At 38.9% G+C, this 26801-nt stretch overlaps 1 protein-coding gene across 3 annotated transcripts in view; it reads right to left on the bottom strand.

Annotated features, from left to right (window-relative positions):
- LOC134210687 (PR domain zinc finger protein 1) overlaps positions 1-23132 on the bottom strand; it is a 199601-nt gene extending 176469 nt beyond the window's left edge. For 2 of the 3 annotated variants that reach the window (XM_062686888.1, XM_062686892.1), the window contains exon 1: positions 21749-23132. The gene's annotated coding sequence lies outside the window, so the exon portion shown is untranslated. Of the gene's footprint in view, positions 1-20382; positions 20483-21748 lie in introns of those variants that run through there. The other variant, XM_062686890.1, reaches the window with a different exon arrangement.
- Positions 23133-26801: the final 3669 nt, after the last annotated feature.

Below are 26801 nucleotides of genomic sequence, written 5' to 3'. Positions count from 1 at the left end.
TGAATTCTCCACTTCCTTAAAAAAAAAAAAGGTTTCAAGACCGTCCTGCCCAAGCGCGGAAAAAATAGAAGGAAGCTGGAGAATTCAGATATTCCTTCTAACTCTAATATCGGAAATAATTTTTTCCTATCGAACTGAGCAATCAGTTCGATTTGATTAATGATGATATTGAGCAAATCGAATCTACCTCTAGCCCAGGTGATTCGATTCATGCGAAAAAGCAAAGGATTCCGCCAATTGTGGTATCTGTTGCCGAGTTTTCTGGCTTCCGGAATGAGATTTTGAGTAACCTTCAGGGGATCAAGGTTTCATTTCAGATTGCTAGGAAGGGTGACTGCCGCGTTTTGCCGGGATCCTTTGACGATCGCAAACGTCTTCTTCACTATTTAACTGAGAAGCGCCATAAATTCTTCACATACGACGACAAAACTGAGCGATTGTTCAAAGTCGTCTTGAAAGGTCTCCCCAGTGATGACAAATCACTGGATGAGATTAAAATTGAAATTTCTCAATTACTTGGATTTTCACCAGTCCAAGTAATTAAGATGAAAAAGAAATCTCACTCTGGTACTTCCCAGAGAGGCATTTCTCAAGAATTTTATTTAGTTCATTTTAACAAAAGTGAACTAAATAATATGAAAAGTTTGGAAAAGGCCTGTATTATGTCTCATGTCCGTGTTACATGGGAACATTTCCCATGAGCCTGGGGAAATTTCCAAAACCCCACCCAGTGCCGTAAGTGCCAAAAGTGGGGTCATGGAACCAAACATTGTCACATGGATGCTAAATGCATGATTTGTGGTGGAACCTCTCACGCCAAGGACGCATGTCCTGTGAGAGAAGATTCCAATAAATTTAAGTGCGCAAATTGTGGGGCAAATCCAATTTCTGGGAATGCCCTTCACGCAAACAAGTTTTGAATTCCCGTGCAAAATTGATGACGGAAATTCCAATCGGATCCCAGATTCGACGGGTAGAAATTTTCAAACGCTCAAATTTCGAAACCGGCTACCGGTCGAGCAATTCATACCCACCACAATTCACAAACAAATTTTGCCGCTCGTCAACGGGTAGCAAGCACTTCAGTAAATTCAATTTTTCCAATGTACCTACGTATGCAAACATCGCTGCTGGTAGACCAAATTTCTCTTCTCAAAATGAGGTTTATACCCATGTCCCAACGGAAAATAACGGTTATGTTGCCGATTCAGGTAGTATGACTGCTTCCGATTTTGATTTTTAACTGAACAATTGCATCACATGATTGATGCAATGTTCAAAGCAAATACCATTCCTGAAGCTATTCAGGTTGGTATAAAGTACACACAAAAAATTGTTATCGGACTCCGTTTCAATGGATCCAAATAATTGTGTGAAAGTTCTAAATTGGAATGCCCGCTCTCTAAAGGGTAAGGAAGATGAATTATTCAACTTCCTTTCAGTTCATAATGTGCATATTGCCATTATAACTGAAACGTATTTAAAACCAGGACTCTCCATTAAAAGAGATCCAAACTATTTTATCTACAGAAATGATCGTCTTGACAGCGCCTGTGGTGGGGTCGCCATTGTCATTAATAGACGTATCAAACATAAATTATTTTCTTTGGTTTGAAAACCAAAGTTTTTGAAACCTTGGGAGTTTCCGTTGGAAACAAATTTGGACAATTTTCCTTCATTGCAGCCTACTTGCCTTTTCAATGCAATGGGCAGCAAAAGAATTTGTTGAAAGCTGATCTTCAAATTCTGACTCGCAACAAATCAAAATTCTTCGTAATTGGTGACTTCAATGCCAAACACCGTTCATGGAATAATGCTCAAAGCAATTCCAATGGTAAAATTTTATTTGAAGATTGTTCTGCGGGATATTATACTATTCAATATCCCAATGGACCAACTTGTTTTTCTTCCAGTCGAAATCCTTCTACAATTGATTTAGTTTAACGGATTCAAGTCAGCTGTGTGGCCAATTGGTAACTCATGCTGACTTTGACTCTGATCACCTTCCTGTGACGTTTGAAATCTCACAAGAAGCCATTTATAATCCAATCAGCTCTACTTTTAATTATCATAGAGCTGATTGGGATTTATATAAAACGTATATCGATAGGAATTTTGATGTTGATATTCCTCTCGATACCAAAGTGATATTGACAATGCGCATGTATCTTTGACTAATTTAATTGTCGAAGCCAGAGGCATTGCAATTCCAAAATGGGAAGTTAAATTCAACTCCATTATTATTGACGACGATCTTCAGCTACTGATCCGTCTTAAAAATGTGAGAAGAAGGCAATACTAAAGAACTCGCGATCCCGCGTTGAAAGTTATTTATGAGATTTGCAAAATGAAATTAAAAACGTTTCGCTATTCTGAGAAATACCAACTTTGAGAATAATGTCTCGAAGTTGGATCCCAGTTCGAAACCCTTTTGGAAATTAACAATAAAATTCTTAAAAACCTCAAAAGCCAATTCCAGCGCTTAAAGAGGGAAATAAAATTTTATTAACAAATGGTGAAAAGGCTCAAAACTTGCTCAGCAGTTCGAGAGTGCCCATAATTTTAGTCTAGGTCTCACTAGTCCAATTGAGGATCAGGTTACACGGAGCTTCGAAGACATTCTCAATCAAGATAATGTTTTTGATCCTTCGTTGGGAACTAATTTGGATGAAGTGAGATCTATTACTAGAAAATTTAAAAATATGAAAGCCCCGGGTGATGATGGTATTTTCTACATACTTATCAAAAAACTTCCTGAGAGCTCTTTATCCTTTTTGGTTAATTTATTTAACAAATGTTTTCAATTGACATACTTTCCAGATAAATGGAAAAACGCCAAAGTTGTTCCAATTTTGAAGCCGGACAAAAATCCAGCTGAGGCTTCTAGTTATCGCCCAATCAGTTTGCTTTCTTCAATAAGCAAACTGTTTGAAAAGATTATTTTAAATAGAATGATGGTTCATATTAATGACAATTCTATTTTTGCTGATGAGCAATTTGGTTTTCGCCATGGGCATTCAACCACTCATCAGTTATTAAGAGTTACGAACTTAATTCGGCTCAACAAATCTGAAGGATATTCGACTGGAGTTGCTCTTCTTGATATAGAGAAAGCATTTGACAGTGTTTGGCATGAAGGTTTGATTGTAAAATTGATGAATTTTAATTTTCCTCTGTACATCATTAAACTGATCCAAAATTATTTATCAGATCGCTCGCTGCAGGTAAACTATCAGAATACTAAATCTGATAGATTACCTGTAAGGGCTGGTGTCCCCAAGGCAGCATACTGGGGCCCATATTGTATAACATTTTACTTCTGACTTACCTGATTTACCACCAGGGTGTCAAAAATCTTTGTTTGCAGATGACACGGGCCTCTCAGCCAAAGGGCGAAGCCTTTCGTGTCATTTGTAGCAGATTGCAAAAAGTTTGGATATTTTCTCCACTTACTTGCAAAAATGGAAAATTTCCCCGAATGCTTCCAAAACTCAGCTTATAATTTTCCCACATAAGCCGAGAGCTTCTTATTTGAAACCTTCTAGCAGACATATTGTCACTATGAATGGGGTTCCAATTAATTGGTCTAGCGAAGCTACCTATTTAGGACTTCTGCTAGATCAAAAATTAACTTTTAAAATCACATTGAAGGCCTTCAAGCCAAATGTAACAAATATATTAAGTGCCTATATCCACTTATAAACAGAAAATCAAAACTTTGTCTTAAGAACAAACTTTTGATTTACAAACAAATGTTTAGACCTGCCATGTTGTATGCTGTGCCAATATGGGCTAGTTGCTGCAATACCAGAAAGAAGGCACTCCAGAGGATTCAAAATAAAATTTTGAAAATGATTCTGAAGCTGCCTCCGTGGTATAGTACCAATGAACTTCATAGAATTTCTAATATTGAGACATTGCAACAAATGTCCAACAAAATAATTTCCAATTTTAGACAAAAATCGTTGCAATCTTCTATTGCAACGATTAACTCCTTGTACCCTTAGTATAAAATAGGTTAAGTTTAGTTTAAGTTGAAAACATTGTAATTCCTACATGGTTCAATTCAACCAGAGGAAAAAAAAATTCTAACTGCCAGAGGCAATTGAAATGTATTAATAATAACTAAAAGCGTAACATAGCAAATAAGGATGATAGTGTTAAGAAAACACGGAACACCTAGTCTAAGAGATGAATGCATGTACTAGACAATTAGCAAATAAAATTAGCTAAAAAAAAAAAAAAAAAAAAAAACCAGTAATCACCATCCGGATTGCGATCGCGATCAAGATCATGATCTCACCCTCCCCATCCTACCAGAACCCATCATATGTGAGCAGAACGAACCACGTGGCCACGTGGCTATAGTTTGAGCTTTCGATGATGAATCCCATAAGTGCGTGGTAATTGCTCGGCGGTGGCCCCACCAGCAACGATCGATCGGTGCGAACGAACCCACACAGATTCCACCGGGCCTTAGAATCGCGATCGACAAGTTCTCGCTTTTCCAGCGAATCCGAGCAACCAACCGGCAATGCGGAGAAGCGAATACGTTTTGCAGCACTTACTTCTTTCTTGGTTAATCGAAGCGAGAAGCTCGCGTGCCTGAGTGCTTGGAAGAGCTGAAGTTCACTTTAACCCAATCCGGAGGAGGAGGAACAGAAGGTGGAACATAGGTCGGTGAACCTTCCGGCCGGTGGTGTGCAGAACGTAACTCCACGTAGTACCAAGACGGGTGTGGCGCTCCCTTCGCTAAGCCAGCAGTTCTGACCGCACCGAGTTCGGTCGGAATAAAATTTTGTTATTATGCTCTGGAGATCCTCAGCTCGGACCATGGACAGTCACGGCGGTGATGTTAATGTTGTGTGGTTGAGGAAATTGCGTGTGTGATTTTTCTCTTTCTTTTCCTTTGGCTTATCGCACCATCATCGGTCGTTCTTGGGGCGTTCTTGGTGTGCGAGCGAGCGAAGGAACCTCGCCACAGAACATAAGTAAGGAAGCAACCTCACGATAAGAACAACAAAAACCGATTTCGATTTCGTTGGTTGCTCTTTTTACTTTCAATCGCAATGGAACGGGGAAACGACCGACTACCACTGACTGGTCAGCCAGGTTAGAACCCGGACGGAAGGCGCAGAACCCGTGGCTTAGTGTATGGGTGTGAGTGACTCGGTAGCGCAGTACTTCAGTTAAATTGCGAAATATTGCCTCACGTTTTTTCTCGGCGTTTGTTTGCGTTTGTGGAGGAAGTTAAGCTTAAGAGGCAAACCAGAAACAGAGGAAAATATGCAATAAGCAAGGTGTTTATCAGGAAGCAGTTGGAAGCAACCGAATCAGTCCAATGGGATTACAAGCTTTATTACGTCTCAAGTTTTTTGCACTCGGAACAGGTCGAATAGATTTGTGGAAACTTTTTTAATGTTGGTTTATAATTTTAGTCTATGCAATAAGAGGGTAAACAAATCACCTGAAGAAACTTAAACATTGCAACAAGAGATTAAATAAGTTCTTTTAAGTTAAGATTTAAGTTCCAAATTTCAATAATTATGTATTGCTCTCAACAGTTGAGAATTTATCCAAATGAATTTATTTTCATTGATATCACAGAATCTGTTTAAAGCAATTTGCTCCTTCCGTTTCTACCAATGGAGTATTACCTAAACCCACATGATTTTTTCATCACATTTTTAACTCGTTCAATCTCCGATTATTTATCTCGCAGGTTGTCATGTAACCCACAACTCATTCTAACCAAACCCAGCTCGATTGCATAATGCGATCAAATTACCCACTCCGACAGGTACCTCCATACACATCCCGTGACGATGGACATGACAGCAGCGAGCGTCCGAACGTTAACGCCTTCGCTCAAATTGAAAGTGACATCAGAGCCGGTTATTGAAAAATCCAAACGAACGAAAAAAATTGAAAACCAATTTTTACCTGTCCAAATAGAATCGCTTCGATCAGGTTGGGTCGAAATTCATCCGACCATAATCGATCGCCGAATATCGCGCCGAAGCTGACTCGCTTCGAACCGAAGGGGACGCACGTAGTTCATTTGCCGTGATTGGTGCGCGGTTGCCGGAGAGCTCCATCATTTTTTGAATGGTCTTAACAGAAGGGGTGACTGTAAGGGCCGAGGCTATAATTCAGCGATCGCAAAAGTAAACATACGCGAAGTTTAAACCAACAATCAACCGTTTTTCATTACAGCTTTTGGACGCTTATATTGCGCCTCATGCGCGAGGATCATTCTCACCGTGAGAGAGTCGCGAATTTTGCGTTGTCTCCATTTGGGAGAAGGTTGCTGACCTTTTCGCACGCACCACGCGCTCTCTTCGGTTTTCGTTCATTTGGTTCGGGTGTGTCATCATCATGCGTGAGCGGTGTTGGCTGAAGATCAAGTTGTCAAGTGGTACGAGGATCGGCACCGCCTGAATATTCATTTGACATGCAAATACTGAGTTGTTTGATCATTCGGTAATCAATCATTCAACCATTTGAAGTTTCGCGATAATCAGATTTCTTCAACCATTGCTAGTCACCCTATTCGTTGGATAATAATCTGATCGAACCGCGCAACTGATTTTGGAATTGAGCGGCTTCGGGCGTACGCGCGAAACAGGTTCGTACCCATCGTTTGGATCCACTTTAGTGGGAGCCTGACGTCAGATAAATTAAATTTGCGCGCGCTTAGATCAAGCATCGAATTATTATCCAACAAGCGGCGTGCGGCGGCCGAATCAAATGACAATTAGCATTGTCCAGTGCAGTTTATCACAGTCAAATGGGACAACGATCGCCCTGCTGGTGGATGATGATGGCGCGCGTGTATGGCTTCGACGTCGCCGAGTCACAGCGTAGTCATGCACGGGCCAATTGGGTACCTACCCGATGATGGCATCCATGTTATTTAATGTCATTGTCAAGGTTTTTTATTCCGCAGTGGTGTCGATTGTGATTATAGTCGTTGGATAAAGTGGTGGTTACTATGGTGATCGCAGTAGTGTCTAATGTGAGATTTATCGACAGAAACTTTGATTGTCTAAAATATCATTTCAACGAATAGAACATTTCAAATTTGGTGATCGTTCACAGGTGGGAGTTGTTTTATTTTTCAAATATTGAACAACACAATCATCAACGTAAATTAGTTTAATTTGAAGGAAGGAAACTCTGTTATGAGTTGGTCAGTGTTTTCATGTTCAAGCTAAGAAAAGTACACTGAAAAAAATCCCATGTTCAATTTTATATTTTTTCGCAAGTCAAACAAAAAAGATCCGTGTGATGTGTGATTTACGGTTTAAGAGTGCGGAATCAGTCGAATGATTCGTCCGCATCGCACGCTCTGCCGAGCATCGCTTCGGAAGCTTCGACGTAAGCAATGCAAAAACAGGCGTCAGTAGGTATTCGAGTTGGTAGGCTGGTGCCGATGATGTTTTCACGGCTAAAGTCAAGTTCAAGAATAATAACTGCTGTACCGATGCCGATCAGGTTGGGCGCTGATTTTCTGCAATGTGGAGCCTCATAATTTTGAAATTATGCACGCATATAAATAGACTCCCCCTCACCTTGTGTCTCCAATGGTATGATGATCTTTTATGAAACGATTCGGTGGTATCTCTGTCGTTCCATCGGTCATGAATAAACGTTAGTCCCCGTAGGAAAATTACAATGCAGCACCCCTGTCAGACGAGCAACTTAGATCATATTTTGTAATCTAAGAACTAGTGGGGACGGTAGGATTGTGTGAATGAGGAAGGTTGTGTGGAGGTGAAGAACTCACGTCGTCTTAAAGTGTGTATTCTAATGAATGCGTCAGTACTCTTCCTTCCTCATACTCCAACCTCTAGTAACATGCTTATAGTAGAATACATTCGTGACGATGATGATGATGACTTATCCACTGTGGTAGGATAGGATTTCTGGTTGATGAAGTTTGTAATATGTTGGCAGGAGATGTTTGATTCATTTACACACGAGTAAACACAGATGTGAGCAATGCAACAGGAATGCGAGATAAATAGAGGAGAAACCGTCTTATTATACGACGCATAGTAATTTAATACGTATTTGAGAAATGAAAGAGTGTATGGAAAGAACCTTTTCGCAAAAAGATTTACAAAAATAACTTTTCAAAACGCCTAACGCCTAATTATATGTAAATTATTTTCACTTAGTTTCATACTTACATAAATAAGTGATTTTATCAGAAGAATGTAAAAATGGTACATGTAATAAGTGTTTCTTGTGAAATGGATGTCATCAAATGTGCAGTAGCAATATTCGGAATAGAGCCGTTTCGTGTAAAAAATGGATCTTAAAAGTGCTGTTGGAGACATTTATAAACGATTACATCGGACTGGATCATAAGCAGTCGATTAACAATGAATCGCCTGCTTTAAGCGTGCTCACAGCGGCACACTAGGAGTTAACTTTTGGAAATCAGTATTGCGAAAGGCATCTATTGTTTAATATCTCGAAAATAAGCTCTCTTATCGAAAAAATATTTGATAGGCGTAGTAGCGGACACCTTCCTACATGACTGGTACCGAATAGTTTTTCGTGAAAAGTTCACACTGTTGAGAAAACCCGCGTTAGATGACTTTCTTCATACAAACTTCTGGCGGTTAACTCATGCTGGCTATTTTACGCATATACTATAGCACCTGGATGTGACAGCGGCGGGTAGAAAATCAGCCACTGCCAATAATTCATTGAATTCGTTTTATGCTACCTTTTATGCCTCCCCTTCTTCTTTTCCATACATTTGGCAGATTGTAACACCTTGTAGTGTATTCATCTTGCACTCGCGTTTTCATGGGCACCACGCATGCAGGAGCAGGAATTTTTCTTCATCGATATGCATTTTCCAGTTATCAGAGATGTAATCAGAAAATGCTTACGCCTGCGAAATGCCGCCGAACCGCCTAGCCTATGATCCGAATTTTCCGGGCGCTCGGACACAAATTATACCAGTTTGGAAATACACAGAATTATGTTTTACACGACTTTTTTTTCAGTCGTATTGTTGATCTTTAATTCACTACCAAAATCTATGCAATCATTTCCAAAAAAATCCCAAATAATTCTAAGAAAAACAATCATATGGTAAATATTGTGCTTTAAATATTTTATATGAGTACAAAACCGGGAAAATGTAAATCGTGTTAAAAGAGAACCTTGTGTAATATTTTATGATTATTAGGTATATAATAATCATTAACGTGGTTCTTCACGTTTCGATCATAAACTCTTCGCTTTCCGCGAAGCAAAGTTCCCGAGTTCCGAAATGCGAATTGTTCGAAAGTTCGTAAAAGAAAACTGGGGTGACATTGCGCATCTCGAATCGAATCACTCGATCGTGTCAATTTTTCGATTCGTTTCGAAAAAATGGCGGCATTATGTATTTCGTTCGACTTCATTTAGTCGCAGTACAAGATTTCGAATGGTGTTGTACTAGTTCAATCGAGTATGTTCTGTCAAACGGAATGTAAACAGAGAAAATAAGAGATAGCTGTTTCCGTGTTTAGTATGCCGCCTGCAGGAGAGACAACTTACAGCCTGGGACGGGACTTGCAAAGAGGAAAAATGTAACTTCATCTGCAACCAGCAAGCGCTGTCACGAATTGTCAGATGCAACCAGCACCTTTTTGTGTAAAAGTATTGGTATCCCTCAAAAAGTATTCCGAATGATTTTGGTTTACGAGTACTTTTTCACTTTGAAAAGTATTCTAGAAAAGCCGGACAGCTTAATATTGAACTGTTATGAATACGTGCTTTATTTCCGATAGGAAAATCTTTATAAAATAAGTTTACAAATCCGTAAATCACAAACACTTTTATTGTGCTCAGAAGATTCTACCGGGATTTAGGTGGAAACACTCAAGAAAACAGTTGAGAATCGATGATCAACTGTGATGAAAAGAAGAACAAGTGTCAAAACAAGGAAAAAGAAGCTGTCTTTGCAGGTCTCGTCTCAGCTTACAGCGCATGGCGAATGTGAGTAAACTGAGAGAATAAGAGTAATTTCATCTGCGTGTAGTATGTTGCCTGTTGGAAAGGCATCCCTCATGACATGAATTGACAGTTAATTTATAAACAAGCAAATTGTGCTCGATGACTTTAAAAAGCAATATAATTTATTGAGCAGTTGCAACCGATTAAAACATTATGTTATTATGTTTTGTAAATTGAGATATTGTTATGACACAAATTATAAGTTTTATGTTTAATCGAATCTATGCCACAGATCCAATTTTGAGCTAAATAATTTAAAGCTAAAGAAGGATTCGATAATAAATTACTTTGATGTTTCTATGTGTTTTAATTAAATACGCTTGAGTCATCTCATGCGCGTTTTTTTATTCAGCTCATTTATTTTCACGTAGATTTTGGAATAAACACGTTTATACGCAGATTTTCCTCATGGATTTTTCACGCGGTTTATCGAAATCGTCAAGAAATACGTAAAAACTTCGAAAAATCGATTTGAGTTGAAGTCGTTTTTACGCTGATTTTGGGATAATTAGAGATTGCATATTGTCAGGGAACTGTAAAAGTAGGTATACTTATGACATTGTTTTCCTCAAGAAACAATAATAAAACATTTATAACAAATAATAACAAACTATGATAAGAAAATTATTTTGAGCTTTTTATGGAATGGTTATTTTCATATAATTATTTGAACAATCATTAGATTCCATTTGTATTCACAGCCAGATTGTACTTTCGACTCGACTTAGTCGACTAAGTCGAGTCAAGTACAAGACACTCAAAGACGGCCTTACTGTTGAGGTCGAAATACGTATCTGTCAGGATACAATTAAGTGGTGGAATTCAATGGGATTGTTCAAACTCGTCTTATGACAGGTGAACAAACTATGATTAAAAATTTTCAGAAAGAAATGACTCTCGAACAACATTCGAAAGCTAAAAAGGTGACGAGTGTTTTTCATTCGACTTGAGTCGTTTTTCAGTGTGCTATCGAGCATCCATAATGCCAAAACATCTCGTTATTCTTGTACCTCCTCGATCATACTCGAACGATGAGTCGTTTTCGAGATCGAATCGAAACTCGTAATGCCAAACATGTTCGTCTCGATAGAATTACGTTCGAATCGAGATGCACAATGCCACCCCTGGTTGAGCTCCAAGAAACTAATTGGCCGAGCTACGAAATGCAGATTGCCCACCATATAATGAGGAGAATTTCATCCTGAAAAGCAAATCATCCGAGTTACAAAATATTCGAGAAGGAATTGAATGAATAACAAAAAGCAATGTGTCCGGGCTCCCAGAAGCAAACTTTCCATGTTTAGATGAGGAATCCTCCACTATCCGCGATTTGTCCAAATTATCTAATGAAAAATTTCTGAGCAGCGAGATCCAAATTGCTCGAGTTCCGAGATGCAAATTGTCTCTGTTTCGTGATGTGAACACGTTTAAGATCTATGTGATTAAAGATTTGAAACAGTCAAATCTAGTTGATATATTCTTTTCGGAGAAAATTTTCGCCCCACAGTTTCACAGGACTTTTAAAGCGTCCTACATTATTTTTATCAATATTTTCCTTCTAAGTCAATAAGATCCGTCTTACACCCAACCAGTGCAGTGGATGGCAGGTTTTAGTACAGTTCTGCACATAAGCTGTATAACTATTTGGCATATGCAATTTCTGAAGATTTCAATACAATCGTTGTATTGAAATTTCACAGTTTTGTATTACAGAGTCGATTTTGGCGACATTCGATTTTGGGAACAAAGCCATTCGATTTTTGTCAATAAAACCATTCGAGTTTGGTAACCCATTTTTTATTCTATTTTTTTATTTTGATATTCCTCATGAACCACGTAAATCTCATAGTCCTTGTAAAAAACTGATTAGAGCCCTAAACCGATGAGAAAAAATCGTTAACAAAATTTTCGTAAAAAAATTGGTTAGACCCCAAATCTGATGTAAAAAACTGTAAAAAGAAAATTGTGCGCATTTTAAAAATCCGCGTGAAAAAGTGTGACAGTGTGTATAGTGTCACAATAAGTGTAGAAATGTGAAATATCATGAGAAAACAAAAACCACCCGATTTTGGTAACATAAATGCACCGAACGTGTCGAAAAAATCTATACGCCAAGATTTTATACAATGATTGTGAGATTTGTTTTTTTTGGGTGTAGGATTCGATTTTGAGTCCCCATAGACAAACAACATTTAAACTAATTGGCATTGTAAAAACAAAAAAAATCTCTGAAACAATTTCCGCCAACTAGAAATAGATATCAAATGCAGCATATTTTCATTCCTCGTCATTGAACAGGTAGTGAAAAAAAGTAAACAAAATTCCATCATGAGTATTTTTGTCCATCTAGAATGTATATTTTGAATAATTCTAATAATCGCTCGTCTCCATAGTTTTGTTGGCGCCCCATATCAAACATTCCGTTATCTTCCCCAACTAAAAAAGTATTTTTGATAAACTTTCGTTAAATTTTCGTCCCGAATTTAAAAAAAAGTAATATTTATGGAAAACATTTGTAGATTTTGATTCTAAAGGATGGAATATTCTCTATCAACTTCTAAACGAATTGAAGTTACAGGTATGCGATAAGACACTTTTTGCTAACGAAACGAAATTTAAAATGTCTATGTTTATTCGAAACGAGACGAAATGAAATATAGATTTACTTCCGAGACTTCGAAACGATACGAAACCAAAATCCATTTAATTCGGAATTTTACGAAAGACACGAAATTTAATTTTTTTTCTGCGGAATTTTTATAGAATTGATTTTACATTAGGGAAGTTATCGGGTTTGGTCACCTTAGTGCCTAATTTGGCCAATCTTGAAAAATGCATATTTTCCAAAAAATATCGATCAGTTTCATCAGACAAGTAAGATGAGCTATGTGAGAGCAAATGAAACCCTAGAAAATGGCTTTACTATTGGAGATATGAGAGAAATTGGCCAAATTAGGAACATGGCCTAAACTGGTACAGAAAATGAATGCATCGATTTTATTTTTTATCTAGTGGGATACTTATTTTATCAACATCTGCCAGGCGTATACGTAGATAGAGAATTGTTAATAGCCTACATTTGCTCGCTAGACGAATCCTCTGCACCTTTCTAAAATGCATAAAGATATGTATTTCAGAAATGTGATTGCAAAGTTTTTACGGCAGTAGTTTGCTCAGTAGGGGAAGTGTACCGGTTTTGTCCACCTTAGTGCCTAATTTGGCCAACCCTGAAAAATGCATATTTTCCAAAAACTTTCGATCATTTTTCCACAACGAAGAAGCGTAAGGGATATATCTCCTGTTACAGTTAATAAAACCCTCGGGAATTGCTTTTGCTCGAAGTTATGCGAGAAACTGGCCAAAACTGGTACAGTTATCCTTTGAAGAAATAATTTTTGCTTTGATGAAATAATTTTTCCTTTCTCATACAAAAACTTGTCACAATCCTTCCAAATTCAACCTTTTTATAGGAAGCTTGGAGACCCTTAGTCTTATATACAATCAACTGGATGAACCAAGCTATTGTCAAACATATACATGAAACATTGTTCTCAAATTCTCATCTTCAACCGATTTCAATTGAGTGCAAGAAACAGCTGCTATGGGCAGTATTAGCCGGTCACGCCCTTACAATCAATTTAGGATTAGGAAGGGAAAACTAGTTTGACACTCATTGTAAGAGATCGAGGAATCTTCTGCATCTCCGTGAGCGTCACGGGAAAAGAACCGTTGGTTTGTTGAAAAGTCAATTCATATAAATGAATGTTTACATTATGGTAAGCGACTAAATATTTATTGTAAACGAAGTTATTTTGAAAACTCGAAGACGGAAACCGTGTTTTAAATCAATCCAACCCAAAATCAATGTGCTTAATTTAATAATAACCGTTACCGGGGGTGACAATGGGTCGGGGGGTGAGAATGGGTCATCGCTCTCACCGACAGTCTGGAGATCGTAGAGCACAATCGTTCAAAAAAGTCTCTCATATTTTTATCTTCTTGCTCTGAGATACATTCAATCTATTCTACATGCATTCTTAGTAGTTAAAACAGTGACCCATTCTCACCCCCATTTGACCCATTGTCACCCCCGACGACGGAATGTTTTCCTTAGGGCCTTCTTAACTCTCAAGCGGAGCTAAGTCATGCGTTGAAACCTGGTTGAAGGCCTAAGAGGTGAAGAAGTCGGCCTTTAATAAGAAATAAGCGCTCCAAAAATACTTCACAAGGGCCCTAGGAATCCACGCCACGGCTTTGTTTCTTTGACAAAGTTGTACTGATTTGATTCATATCTGATTACATTTACACTCTGAGCCTGACGTCTTAAATCGGATCATTTTTGAAAAAATAGGATAGAATAGTTAAGGATATATTTAATTTTCTGTATAGAAAACGAAATACGTATTTGTCGACTCAGAATTGGATTATGTAGTAAGCGTTGATAGCGTTGATGTTTATAACATTAAGTTTTGAAAACAGCTTTAAGATTTTGCTCAGCGGTGCAGCCAAATTTTTTGATAATACACGACATACTTGGCTTGAGAATTGGAAGGTAGGTTGAAATGCGGGTAAGAATTTAGAGCTTCGGAACGGGAATAGTACTCAAAAGGTTATACTCTGTCTACTATCTATACTGTTCAGATTGAACACGAACATAAACAAACCGAACGAAAAATTATACGGTCAAGTAAGAAAGAATCTTTGTAAGAACGGACTCGGGTGTACTTATTAGCGAAGTGGGTCCATAATGACCAAAAGCTCACAAAATAATTTTCTATGATCTCCGAAATAACCCGAAATGTGATCAAATGAAATAAAAATGGTGATTTCTGGAAAAGCTCTAAAGGTAATTTACTAACCATAAAACCAAAAATGTTGAATGCAAAGCAAAACTATTTTCGTTTACGGAAAACCAACAACATATGATGGAAGGCTGAGGCTGATAGCACTCACAAAATAACATTAGAATTATTAATTCTGCATATATTTTTTTTTTCCATCAGACCGATCCAAAACAAAACTCATTATGCGATCGTAGAGTACCGCGAGGTGTTGCTTGTGTTAATTTACTTTGTTGATTTTTACTACCGTGGGGGACCGAAATCCATACAGCATCGAAATCCGTCCACCTTAAGAGATATCAATATATTAAAAGGGATTAGGGATTTCAAGTAAATGATTTACAAATAGTTTATCTTATCCTGTTTATATAGTTGACAGTAAACTTTTAGGTCATTGAGATGGATAGTAGGCTTTGAACATAAAACAACCTAAATCAAAACAAAACCTTCCAAACACGGAGTTCCTGGCGCCACTTTTATGCGTGTAGAACGTAATCGCATTAAAAGTGAATGTGCTTAAATTGCAAATTGCAAATTGCAAATAATAAAGTAAGATCAGTGGAATACAAATCAAGGACACCGCTGCTCAAGGTGCGTATTCAACTATTTACAGTGGTACTAGTCAATCTGTTTCAATTTAAATATTCAGTTAGAAAATAACTGTACGGATTTTGATACATTGATCGAAATATGTCCATGGTGGATTGGTTTTAATTTAATTAATTATTTTACCATATTTTTTGAAGTCTCTAATCTGTAAATGCGGAACATTTTAGAAGTAGAGGCCTTTGTGCTCCTGTACAAACGATAAACGTTGCATTTGCATTCGATTTCTATTTTCTAGAGACGTTTTCATATACTGTGGTGCTTTAGTGTACGGATTTCGATGCCCCACGGTACCATCTTAAATCTGAGTTTCAACCAATTTTTTTTTAGTGTATCAACAACACACTAGCGAGCCATACTTAAGTTAAGAGCTGAGCAGAATGGATACGTTTGCGTGCGTTTTGACAGTTTTACCATGGGAAACTGTCAAAACGTACGCAAACGTATCCATTCTGCTCAGCTCTTTACTGCAACTAATTGGTATGAATTGTGCTATTCGGAGTAGCTCACTCAAATGTCCAATTCGATTCTTCGCTTATTCAAAGTCAACATTCCAAAGGAGCTTATAGTTTGGAACTATTTTTACATTAAAAACTAAAAAAATCGAATTAATTGTTATATAGTTGGATAGTTGGCCTTAGGGAAAGAGGCCTTGTAACGTTCCTCCTCCTGTAGACAAAATGCCTTTTAGGTATGGTGTCGTATTTAAAGTTTTTGAAGTGCAATAAAAAATAAAACTAGATCATGAGCAACATATGTGAGTTAAGTAAACAAAACAGTATCAAAACAATGGACAGGAAGGTTGTGGAAAACTGAGATTTTTCGCATTTGGATAAAAGATCTAACATTTTGGTCTAGGTTAAACGCTTTACTGGTACTAACGTACGATGTACCACGCGCCTCCACAAGTCTATACCATTTTGGCGAAAGATATTCAGTCGAATGACGTTTGGTCGGAAGCACATTACGTCGACGGGACGATTGGTCGACTGGGCAGTTGGTCGGAAATATTTTTTTAGTTTTAATTCAGATGAATGACGGCAGGCTAATCATTGTATTCTTCGATAAGTTTCAAAAAGTGATGAGTTATCGCAACGACAAAGGACACATGATAAAAGATTGTACTCGTGAGGATTTAAATTATCTGATGCGTGTGAACTAAGTGAAAAAAGAGCATCCATGAAAAGAATAAGAATATGATATTGTTTCACATAGGTTTCAGCAGCTGATATTTGACCAGATTTATTACAAATCATGTTGCTGAAATCATTTTTGTCTGATTAGGACGTAAAAGAGAGACTCATATCGTTCACAAAATATTTTAGAAATTCCGTATGAACTTTGAACCTCCGTATATGACATCCAAAATAAGTTGATTATATCAGCTAGAAAATAAAAATAAAATCTTCACTGTAGTCTTCAACCGTTGTTTAAGTTGTTGTCAGTTCGTTTTAAAAAAAAACAGTGTCAGAATTCTCTGAATGGAAGAACTAAAAACCTCTAATATTGCTTCTGATATTGTCCACATAAATGTAACCCCGTTTCAAGACTAGAAATTCTCGAAATAAAATTTAACAATCTAAAGTATTATTATTACTCATAACTCTTTTATATGACATCTAACAACAATACAATATGTGTCTCAGTCCTCAATTAGTCAACAATCTGCACTCTTATAAATACAGCAAGAAATACGCCTCATGTTCTTGTTGACTATTTTTATGATATTCAAGACCGAGCCACAAGTACAAATAAAATAATAATCTCAACCGAAGTTAAGTTAACGCATCTCGACTCAAAATTCACAAAAAGACAGAACTCTTGAACTTTAAATTAGACAGCATTTTGCGTATTTTGAAATATCCCAAAATGCAACAAATTCGTCAACCACGAAACTCATACTATTCCACAACAGCAAGGAATGTTAGGAAATCTACAAAATTATCTTTGACGTTCTTCACAGAAATGCATCCACCTCTACTCAAAAATCCATAAATGTATGTACAACATGACTTGAAATGTGTCAAAAAATGTACAAAATAGACTGAGCTGCTTTTTCGAAAACACCGAAATAACAACAAATGTATTCAATATTTTTAAATGTGACAAAAACAAAATCTGAAGTTCAGAAATCAACTAACAGCGATCATATGAGACAGAAACTATTGTGGGACTTTTTTTATTACCAAGATCGATCGATTGGTCCAAAATGCGATTAAATCAATCAAACACTTTGAGCTCAACTAAACCCCTGAATCGTGTAAATTGTGTACATACTTATGAACAAAAATTATTTTTCAATTATATGAAGTTTCAGGTCAATCAAACAGTGTTAGGAAACGAAATCAATATTTCATCAATTTACGGAACAACGATTGGGTAAAATGGTGAGTTCGTTCCTAATGATAAGATTTTTTTTAAATCTTTCACTTAAAAAGGAAAATAGAATTCTAAGTAGTATTGCGTCGTAAGTCAAATTGGTCACAGAACTGGGATTGCTATAAAACTCGAGTAACAGCCATGTTCCAGACAATGTGTCATTATTCGCATTTGAGTTGCTCCAATCCAAATCGTTTACATAGACAAGAGTTTCTTACTTCCAGATGTGCGTTTTATTGGCAAACCTTATTTTATAGGTAATCTGACGTACACGATATTGCTAGAGTGCACACCTTAGACATAAGTCAACGAAATTATTAAAATATTTCCATTATTAACTTTTGAAATCCTTCCTCGAACAATCGAACGAGCTGCATTCTGAGCGTTTTGTCCAATAATCACCAAACTAGCTATGAAGAGCGAATAGGCGCGGTGTCTGTTGGAAGAAAATCGAGTAATGCGAGAGAACGCGCAGAGGAGAGTTTTTTTATGAGACCATTTTCTCACTTGAGAAAGCCCATGTTTGTTTCAAGTCTGTCATAAAATTTGCTGCTCACAATCAAAATATGAGGAAAAAGTTGACCAAAAAGACCAAATATTGTTCTTATCGACGGTTGTTTAAAAAAAATCTGTGTATGAACTCGTTTATTAAAAATGTCATCTTTGTTAAAACCCAATCTTAACTTTCACATTCCTCAAGCAATGGTTAAATTGCTATTAAAAAAATTTCCTCTTCCCGTTTCAGCCAATGCAATGTATGGAATAATGGCTGTTCAAAAATGTGGCTTTGCTCCAAATGACAAGTACCTGTTACTAAGAATCAGGAACCAATTTCGAAATGATGTTTCTTACACTTACAGCTTTGGAAGATTATTTTGCGTGGTGACATTGTGGTTGTTGATATTGTGGTTTGATTCTCTCTCATAAATCGTTGATGAGCGAACTGACAGTATCCGGCAAAAGAAGTAAAGCCAAGAGAACGAGAGTGTTGCAGAGACGGCATTTCTCGCATGAGAATTTTTGTTTATTTTTCGAATATTGTTCTCATCCAACAGTATGAGGATAGACAGGATCAACCTTTTCCGATCACAGGTCGTACAGAATTAATACCCAAAACATAGGATTAGACCTCGGGCAGGACACTGGCACAACAACCAGCGGAAAATGTACAGAAAGGTGATAGTTTAAAATAGTGAGTACATTCATAATGGCAAGATGATCCTTGGAACTTGGTATTTTGACTTACTCATCATTCAGATGATCGTGCTAAAGAAGACCATAAAACCTTGCTAACCTAATCCAGATAATATTCATCTGAGTCTTGTCAATATTGATGTTCATCCAATAGGCATCGGAGAGCGAATGGGCGTTATCCGGCAAACAAAGCTTGCGTGAATCGAGAGAAAAAGAGCACGCAAATAGTTTTTGTTTTTTTTTTCAGAGAGGATCCGACTGCTGGTCTCACCTGAAAAATCTCATAGGTATTTATTCTAAATCTTTAATAGAAATTAATATTCTGTCAGAAGGATTCAAAAAATTATGTTTTATTAGTTAAAACACGTATCAAGTGCTTTATTTTAGTTCATTACTATTGGAGTTTGCTGTTAAAACAGAAAAGTGCGATTCATCTAATGTAGATTAAAACATTGTTCATAAAGTTTTCTTTAAATTCTTTACCATATCTTTGAAGAGCGTAAATAAAGTAAATTTTTTGTGATATGTCATAGAAAGTTGTTTATTTTTAGTTCATTTATATTGACAAGTATATTAAATTCTATTTATGTGTAGGACTGAAGTCACCAACTTAATAGTATTCATAACTGAATTTGAGCGAAAATGACCTCTGATTGCTATGACATAAAATTGCTTGCTTATACTCAATGCAACCCTATTTGGAAACAAAAAAAAACAATGCATGCTGAGATCGCTGTAAAAGTAATATCTTGGAAAAAAAATTAAATTTTTTATAGCATGTCATAAAATTAGTGAACTCAGAATCGCAGAGCAAAATCATTAGGTTGTTTGCAAACACTTAACTGAAAATCCGGGTGCATAATGATTTAAAAAAAGTTAGCGTACGAGAAAAAAATAAAAGTTATATATTTTAGTACTCAATAAAAAGTTTTTTTTCAAATTTGAACAGTTTTAATCTAGATTTTTTTTTGTCTTTTTCCACTATAGTAAGTTGCTTTTTGAGATTGCAAAACTCAAATCTAGATGTCACTACATGAGGGCCCATTTATTTGTAAGCATTTCCCTAATGTAGACTAAAGGCACTCTTGATTTCTCCTTCGTAGAGTGTAAAATAGGATACTTTTTCGAATGTCCAAAATTAATGCATTCTCTTTTATCGATTTGACCAAAAAATCATTAGATTTTTCCCTCGGTTTTTTTATTGTTTGTTCACCAAAACTTTCCGAGAGTTGCTTCTAATGCAATAATCCACAACATGTTTCACACAATGCAATGTTTCCAAATTTTTGTTTTCATAGTAAGAATCACAACAAAATCTGTAAATAATTCTTCTTCGTACCTTTCTAACTTTATTTTACGTTTACGTTTACACCTTCACTTTTCATCACAATTCTCGAAATCAGCTTCTTCTCGAAATCAGCCATCGACACACCCAGCGCAAACACTTAACACATAATCTTAAAGTCCCCGGGTTCACTGAACTCCGCGTCGAGCCAAAACATTTTCCAGGCCTGCGAAAAATCAGCGCACCATCGCGCACTCAGCACAGATGAGTTCCCACGCTCGAATGAGATTTTGCAAGTCGCACACTCTCCCGCTCGCTGAGTACTCAAGCCACGCGAACTTCCAAGAGCAATGCAGAGTGAGAGAGCTTTGGCACTCACTGGCCCTCTCTCTTCGTTTCGGTTCGTTCCGAAACATTAAACTTCGGATTGCATTCGGCTTTGTTGCCGATCGTCGTGCGCTGCTTGCTGCATTACCGATGCAGCACCCGAAGTCAAGTTCATTCACCTCTCTCGTGTATGACCCAGTTTTTGACTAATTTTGCAAAGAAAATATATTGAGAGCGGATCTCTCCTTTTGGATGTGATTTTTTTTAAAGTTGATTTAGTTTAAATATTTGATCATATGTTTGATAAACTTACTTTATTGATCACCAATTGTGAATACAATAAAAGAATTTTCTGTATTAAGTTTTTACCATTTGTGTAAAAAAGTTTATAAACTAAACGATAAGTTTGTTCGCATTGTTTTTTTAAACATTAGTTTGATAAATTGATAATTCACTATCGTTTTTTGTACTAAATCCTCATGCATTCAATGAAAATGGCTTCAACCATCTCGAAATTTCCAGCACCATTGCACTAATTTCTATTGCTCAGTCATTGAAAAATCACTGCACCATCAACACAGCTGCAGTAAAGCAAAAGTCGGTCTTCACTACCACCACTGACTGCGATTGCATGCACTTCGGAGAGCGCTCCCAAGTTCAACGACCCCAGCCGAGTGACCCAGTTTCAGTCACTCACGCCATCGTCGTCCAACTATCCGCGCATTACTGTATGCAATCCAGGTCGCATTTTCCGAACGTTAGTCCGTCCTACGGCGATGGGTTTTTCCACCGATTTAAACAGATTCTCAAAGTTCGACAGTGAGCAAACTCGAAATTGTCTGACGCATGACACAGACTTGAGGATGTGTCCTTGGGCAAAGCAAAAACTATCGACCGCACCAACAGCTCGGCGGTTTGCTCAGAACCAAAATGCGAAGAACGAAGTGACTACGCAGATTGAGCTTTTGATTGCGCGACGCGAGCACCGCCTTCTAAGCCACTAGGAACTACGGGCGCAGGGAGCTTCCTCCAGGAAGGAGGAAGGTCTTTTGAAGATCACGATCGTTGTTGTCGTCGTTTCGGTTCCACTTACCTTTATTGAATGCGGAGTGTGGTGTAACAACCTCAGACGATTACGAGACACATGATAATTGAGTGTTTATGATGATTGAAGCTCCCTGCTGGATTGGATGAAGTTCTTGCAAGATTGCTAATTTTTGCATTTACGTGTTCTCACGGCGACGGGGATGACTCCCGATCCGTTGGCCACAATCAATCACTCACAAATACTTGTTCCCGGGGGATCGATTTCCGAGCCGGGAATTGCGTTCTAACTTATTCAAATCACTTGGTTTTAAGGTTGTGGGTTTCACACTGACTGACTGCGAGAATGCAGTTGCACTTGCGGAAATAAAATGTGAGATCATGCAGTTTGCTAATCTACGGATCCCACAGGCTCTTCTCGTTTCAATATCTCCGGATCCAGACGCGTAAAGTCGCAATTTATTCCCGATTTCGCTGTCTCACTCTAATGTGCACCCCGCAAAACGGTTCGGTCTCACTCACTTGCCATTTGATCCAGAGGGATCACTTGATTCCTGTTTGACTTGTTTTCTTGGATATTTTTGTTCACGTTCACACTGATACTGACTGATCTGGAATTCTCGATGGTGTTTTTCCAGGATTAATTTATCGATCACGTTGGGTTCAATGAATTCTTGCCTATGGTCACTTTGCACTCTTGATCGATCAAATTGATTTGTTTACTACTTTTCATACACTTGAGTTGCTTTTTGTTGACATAAGATGACGTGTTCTGCTCGAAGTTCTGGATGGATGATCGTTGTAATGCTTGATGGGTTCGTGTCTTCTTCAATTCAACGCTCGTTCAAATCCTTTTATTTTACATTTCTTCTGCGCTACCACTGTCAATTTTACAATACTTAGCAATTCCCACAATATCACATGTTCTTCCAGTCGAAATATCACCACGTTTCAAGGTTATCACACCAAAAAGATCATTGATCTAATATCTAAGCTTCGGTTAACTCACAAAATCAACAAGGATCACGTTACTTCTTCGTTCCCAAAAACATTCATAAACAACAATTTCGCACAGTTGTTGTTCTCATCGTACCCAAAATAACGATCGACTGCAGCAACAACACAAGTCACAGTACAACCCGATCTAACTTATGTAACGATATTCTGCGCCACCCACTGACTTCTGGTGCACGGTGATTCGCATGTGACTCAACACTGCCGCCCGGATCAGTTTGTTAGCCCCAAAAGCTCCACAGCGGCTCGCGATCGCGATCTTCCCGAACTCACTAGCAATCAACAACACGGATGGTTCGTCTTCCTGAGTGCCTTTCAGTGAGACACTGCGCTTAGAATTTTCCTCTCGAAAGCTCGATCGCGTATCGGAACTATCGATTCTTCCACCGACAGCAGGGATGCGTCCGTATCGTGTATTGTCTTCGGAGCAACTAAATCGTGGAAGATTCGTCAAATCACTGTTTACTCTCCGGCAACTACACATTTTGACGGTCAAGGTACTTCCCCCACCACCGGCATTGGCCGGCGACTCACACCAACACCAACACCCTACCGGGCCGATTGTGTAACTCCTTAGAACTCTTCTGAAAGCTCCCAGCGCATCCACACTATCGCAAAGCCAACCCAACTCGCGCACCTGTGTACCATCCAGGTGCTCAGCGGAGATCATACACCTCCAGAAGCTCACTCGTTCGTTCCCTCTTTCATTCATTCGATTCGATCTAGAACCTACCAACACCAACGAGCTCAACTTCCACATACAAAACATAGAAGCAGGAGCACCGCGAAGCGATCACTCACCCTCGCTTCCACGGCACGAAGAGCATAGACCCAGCCGATATCGGCGGAGAGAACACGATCATTATGTGTATGTGCGTTCCTCGTCCTTCCTGCATCCACCCACCAATCACAGGTAAAAAACCCACTTCATCCGAGCCAAAAGGAATAACGGTACCGTCCGACGGCCCATGCTATGCTGCTGCTGCTGCATTCAGCCCAATCCGTAGCCCGCGTCCCTTGCCACCAAGCGCAAAACAAAGCGAGACCCACCGCTGCTGCTGCACACAGGTAGAATTCTGGTTGTTACGTTGCGTGCTGCTGCTGCTGGCACTGAACTTCACACTCGACTCTCCTCCATTGCCATCCTACACCATTCGTACCATCATTGCAACCACGCTGCACGGCCCACAACTCAGCGCGGTGAAGTTCATGGGAATCGTTTGTTGTCGTCGTCATCGTCGTCGGTCGAGGTCAACCTTTCATTCAGCAGACCACGCACGAACCGATCAGTCTCTATCTCCCACTACTCGAACTCGGCGAACGGTGGTCTGTGGCATTTGACACGGAAGTGCGCGCGCGGTGGCAGAGCATCGTTATTACAAAATCCATTGTTATGCTACGGTTCTTTCACGCACCGTCGCCATCCCCCTTTGACTACGACGGGGTTCTGCTCGTTCGTGTCGTTGCGACAGTCATTGGGGCTATTTTCCCGTTGGTCGCAGCAGCGCAGTGGCACTTCCTCCCGTCCCTCCCCACAGATAGCAGCAGCAGCAACAGTGGGAAGTGCGGGAAAAGGTTAAATGTTGAGTTATGTTGTTTTTTTTTCGCGCGAGAACGGGTTTGCCTCTAATATTATGTCATTGTTCCGCAACCGACCAACAGTATATCTAATTTGATTATGCAATTTGGTTCGGTCCCTCAATCAAGAACTCGATGAATGGGCATTTATTTGAATGAATTTTCGTGGGGAATTAATTGCTGAGGCTAGCGCCTAGCTTTATAAATTTGAATACTAATGTGATTAATAATGTGTTAAGCGATATTGTGGGAATTTTACGACTGGAAAGATTGATCTATATTATAAGGCTTCAAGAGTCTTGAGATTGTAAAATAAATTACCTTATTATTTTGAAACACCATCGAGTTTTTTATGGATACAGTTTTCTACCACTAGAAGAGATTTTTTCATTTTTCATTATTGAGAATTTCAGCCCGATAATTAGAATATTGTCTGAGCTAAGAAAGGTCTCAGAGAATCTAAGATTAGGATGGATCCCTATTTTTCAATTGTTTAATGTCTGAATTGGAAACGCATAGGAAACCACCAAAAGTTTGTTAGCACATAAATTTAAAATCAACAGCTTTAGAAACAAAATTCGTCTATCACGTACAGATTTTGAATCATTAGATCGAAATCCGTACAGCTGTTTTTTGACAAACTATAATACATAATCGAAATAGATCAACTAGGTCTGAGCTCATTGAGAGGCAAAGGAAAAAAACTACAATATACATAAAACAAATTAATTGACTAAGCTGTGTAACACTGTAAATAGTTCAATACTTACTTACTTGATGGGCTACAGCTCTTCGATGAACCTACGCCGAATGGAGTATCCTTCTCCACTGGACTCGATCCTGGGCCAATCGCCTCCAGTCGCCCTGAACATTGAGCGCCCTCAGGTCCTCTTCAACTGCAAAAAGCCATCGTGTACGCGGCCTTCCACGAAGCCTGCGGCCTCTTCCGGGTTCTCTACTAAATATTATCTTCGCTTGACGTTCTTCCGGCATACGAACAACATGACCAGCCCACCGTAGTCTGCCGTGTTGTATAAGCTTAATAATATCCAGCCCTTTATACACCTGGTACAATTCGTGATTCATGTGACGCCGCCAGATACCGTTCTCCTGTTTACCGCCGAGTATTGTCCGCAGCACCTTACGTTTCAAACACCTCCGAGCTCTCCGATCAGCCTCCTTTAACGTCCATGTCTCATGGCCGTATAAAGCCACCGGAAGAATCAGAGTAGTATACAGCGCGAGTTTTGTTTTCGTTTGCAGACTACGGGGCTTAAGCTGGTTACGAAGTCCGTAATAAGCCCTATTTGCAGCTGCAATACGCCTTTTCACCTCGCGGGTAACATCATTATCGCACGTCACTAATGTTCCAAGATACACAAATTCTTCCACCACTTCAAATTTTTCACCATCCAGCACTATTTCGCTACCACCACCACTAATGAACCCACGTTGATTGCCAGCGACCATGTACTTCGTTTTGCTGGTATTGATCGTGAGTCCAATCCTCGCTGTCTCCCTCTTTAAAGGCGCAAAAGCCTCTTCCACGGCACGGCGATCAATTCCGATAATATCGATATCGTCCGCAAATCCCAGGAGCATATGCGATTTTGTGATAATGGTACCGCTTCTTTGCACACCAGCTCTCCTAATCGCTCCCTCGAGCGCTATGTTGAACAGCAGGTTCGAGAGTGCATCACCCTGCTTTAATCCATCTAAGGTAACAAATGACGTCGATATTTCATCCGCAACCCTTACACTTGATTTCGATCCGTCCAACGTTATACGAATCAGCCGTATCAGTTTCGCCGGAAAACCATGTTCAAGCATAATTTGCCATAATTCATTCTGTTTCACTGAATCGTACGCCGCCTTGAAATCAATAAACAGATGATGTGTCTGCAAGTTGTACTCCCGGAATTTATCAAGGATTTGTCTCAGGGTAAACATTTGATCCGTCGTCGATCAGCCCTCACGAAAACCTGCTTGGTATTCGCCGACGAAGAACTCTTCAAGCGGTCTCAATCTGTTGAACAGAACACGGGACATAATTTTGTACGCCGAATTAAGGAGGGTTATTCCTCGGTAATTGGCGCACTCCAGTCTGTGCCCTTTCTTAAATAGAGGGCAAATGAGGCCGTCCAACCAGCTAGCAGGCATTTCCTCGTCTTCCCATATTTTCGACATAATATGGTGCAGAACTTCATAAAGCTGCTCACTGCCATGTTTGAGAAGTTCAGCCCGGAGCTGGTCCTTCCCCGCAGCCTTATTGTTTTTCAGCTCTTTAACAGCTTTTTTAACCTCATCTAGTGTAGGCGACTCCATCACTTGTCCATCGTCGCTAATATTTATTAGCATTCAACATTCAACAAAGTCTCGAAGTGTTGCTTCCACCTGGCAGCCACTTCAGTCTTATCTGTCAGCAAATTCCCTTGTTGGTCGTTGCACATGACGGGAGATGGCGCTGTCTTTCTCCGCACGCCATTGACAGACTCATAAAACCTCCGCAT

Source organism: Armigeres subalbatus, chromosome 2 (assembly GCF_024139115.2).
Source record: "Armigeres subalbatus isolate Guangzhou_Male chromosome 2, GZ_Asu_2, whole genome shotgun sequence".
Taxonomy (NCBI): domain Eukaryota; kingdom Metazoa; phylum Arthropoda; class Insecta; order Diptera; family Culicidae; genus Armigeres; species Armigeres subalbatus.
Note: the sequence above shows the minus strand (reverse complement) of the source record. Positions and strands in the feature narration are given on the sequence as shown.